The following is a 3,377-nucleotide window of genomic DNA, read 5'->3' as shown; positions in this document are numbered from 1 at the left end:
TCAAAGTGACTTTCCCATGAGTCCTGCCTCTCTCGTCTCTCTTGTGTGGTGGCTCTTTCATCTGTCTGACGTGGGCAGGGCCCTCACTGCAGGACTGTCCCCAGGATCCTCAGAGCTGCAGCAGGAGAGAAGTATCTGGCCCCCCTTCTGTTACTAGACCCTGCTAGCTGTTGCTGGGCTTGGCCGCAGTGGGTTGCACGAGTACTGAGGTACAAAGCACACAGCGCTCCATGGCCACATTTAATATTTTAATGTTTGTTAAATAAATTTATTTTAAACACTTGGGATCAATTGTACAGGAGCTGCCTGGCTCTATTGCAGATGTGACCAGAGCCACCTGTCTCCTTGGTCACTGACACATCCATCCATGTTCAAACACACACAGCAATAACTCTGAGACACACATTCCTGCTTAATCGTGGTAGATATCAGCTGTGGACAGTACAAGGAGAGTCCTCCTGCATCCCAGGGTAGGGGGGAGGCAGAGGGGAGTGCTAATAGGTCCAGCCACCTCATGGCTAGTCAGAGGTATAACACAAAGGAGGCGTACTACCTGTTTTGTAGCCCTTCATGGGCTACTGAAGGCTCTGTCTCCTGTTGTTGTGAGAAGGGAGGGGGGAGGGTTCCCACTTCATGCCCTCTCCACCTGTCACAGTGAGATCAACCCAGCAGGGTTACAAATACAGGGTTAGGAAACAGACATGGAAAAAAACCAGAGATGCTAAATTCTAGACCAACAATTATTCCCATCTTCCCTCTCACGTAACACCATCACCCCCAGTGCACTCCGTGCTAGGGCAGTGGTGATGCAGCTGGGATGGGGTGCTCCTCATGCTTGTGCGCTGATACAAGCCACACCAGGGCATGGGGGTCAGGACTCAGATGGGTGGATTCCCCTTCTTGGCTCCACCTAGTGCAGGCAGAGTAGCCCTCTCAGCTGCTATGTGCCCTGGGGTGTGCAGACCCCTCTCTAGTCCTCTGGGAGGGGTCTGACAACTAGCACCTGGTGAGTATTTCCAGGGGGCAGGAAGAGTGACTACAGGGCTCTAGGAACAGGGGGTGCACACAAGCCCTTCCTAGGAACACCCATGGGGTGTGGTCAAACAGAGGCTCTTCCTCTCCTGTAAGCTGCTGCTCAGCCAGGGCGCAGGCTCTCACCCACCCTAACCACTGCCAAGGAGCCCAGTCCTGCCCCTTCCCTCCACACTTGCATTTGGGCCCTTGCCCACATCAGTGCAGGGCCAGCAGTGCCAGTGCTAATGGGAGGCAGCCAAGCTAAATCACCTGGGGCCTGCTTCTCCGAGGCACTGAGCAGGTGCAAACCATGCGCTCAGCCCCTCGGCACAGCAGGGCCTGGGGGATTGGGGTTAGGCCCTCAAAGTCAGAGGTGGCTTTTCAAAATGGTGGTACAAGCCCATCCCCTTCCCCGCCCATGGTGCTGCCTCACCACTGCTGCTGTCGCTGCCAGGCCAGGGGGAGGCCTGGCTCAATCTTTGCTTTTGCCAAGGATGGTAGCAGGGTGGGCTCTGCTCTACCCCAGCCAGGCTGACTGCTTAAAGCCAGCCCAGCCTCTCCACTTTACACAGCACCAAAAGCAGGGCTGTGACAGCCCCAGCATTGGCCAACAGTGCGGTTTGGAGGAGGGGCCTCCAGAGCAAGTCCATGAGCCTTTACAGCCAGAGCTGAAGAGCCTGGTGCTGTGGCTGAGGTGTGTGATGGACTCCCCTCTGCTGCGGACTGGCCTAGGGGGAAGCCCACCACACGCTGACCTGGCCCCTAATATGGTTTGGGCTCTAACAGAGAGGAGGCCTAACGGTAGCCTAGAGCTGGCATGGCATCACCTACTACAGTGATTCTGAAACTGTGATTCATGGAGCTGTATCTGCTACTACAAGGAAGTGTTATTCAGACGGCAGGTGCTGAACTGTGCATTAGCGGGAGCCCAGGGCAAGCCACTGTTGGCCTGGTTTTCAGCAAGGCCAAGCACCCACAACTCCATGTGAAGCTTAGTACTGCTGAGGAAAGGCCCTTTGGGTTCCCAGCTGAGTAGGGAAGCCAGTGTTGCCCACCTTGCAGTAGTGGGCCCCTGGGAAGGTGACCCCAGGTGAGTCCCAAGTGGGTACAGGGCAGAGCACAATGGGGTGGGGAAGGTGTGTAACCCTGCATGGATGGCACAGACAAGCTCCTGAATGGGGAAAGCTGCAGCTGGTTCCTGTAAAGTCACCCACTTTCCATCTCTGCTCCCACTGCACCTATCCCCAGGAACAGTCAACATGCACAGAGCGGCAGCCTCAGGCAAGTTCTTCCAGCCCCCTTCATCAAATGCTGAGCTCAACCCCACAGGGCCACCAATAGACATCCCATCCCCAAAGGAGCAAGGGCCCCGTTTTCAGGGTGTCTGAGCACTTAGAGATCCCGTTGATTTCAAAACTGGTGTCACAAGGTGCTCAGCCTCTCTGAAAAGCAGGCTGCCCGGAGCCTGCTGCTGGGTGAAGCAGAGTAGGGGAACCACACAATAAGTGACCCCCTAGCTGAATCTGTATGTTCAATCCCCAGACAACCTGGGCTCTAAAAGGATGAGCCCACCCCTGCCGCCTGAGCTGAGACCTGGAAATTGGGAGCCTGGTCTGTTAGCTAAGTAGCAGGAGGAGACTCTGAAACGGCTATGTGTGGTCTAGCCACTAAGAAGAAGCAAAGAGCCACTCTGGTTTACAGGGGCAAGAGAGAGCAGCAATCAAAGTGAAAAGCTAAAGAGGGAAGGAAAAACAAAAGTCAAAAAGAGCAGGAGAGAGAGAATGGAAAGAAAAGAAAGAGCAGCATGGCCTGAAGAGCCCTAGGCAGATGGGCACCTGCTTCCTTAAAGGTGACTGGCAAAAGGGGAGGGGGCAAATTAGAGCTGTTCCGTGCTTTGTTTCCAGCTGCATAAAGAACTCTTGAAAGGGCTGGGTTGGTTTTTTAAAGGGTGGGGTTTTTTGAACTAGAAATCCAGCTCTTGTCTAGGCTGGCAGGCCCAAGGGTGTCTGGTGATGTCATCACTTCATAGCTTCTCCAGACAGGAAGACTTGAGCAATTGTGGGAGAAAAGGGCATAACACTCAGACTGCTGAAACTGTGAGAGGTTTCTTTTTTTTTTTATTAACTTAATACCCACCCAATTCCAATGCCTAATTAACTCTTGGTTAAAAGAGTGTCTTTGTTAAAGTTTCCACTTCCCAACCTCTTCAATTGAGGTGCTAAGGGCAGAATAAACTCCCATAGACCTCCCAGAAGTGCTCCAGCAAAATCAGAGATCAGCCACAACATTCCTGATGTTGCTAGTGTAAACAAAAACCCAGTGCACCCTTTATATATATATATATATATATACACACACACACA

This window comes from Terrapene carolina, unplaced genomic scaffold, assembly GCF_002925995.2.
Source record: "Terrapene carolina triunguis isolate 2854851 unplaced genomic scaffold, T_m_triunguis-2.0 Scaffold247, whole genome shotgun sequence".
NCBI lineage: Eukaryota > Metazoa > Chordata > Testudines > Emydidae > Terrapene > Terrapene triunguis.
This window is presented reverse-complemented; position numbering follows the sequence as displayed.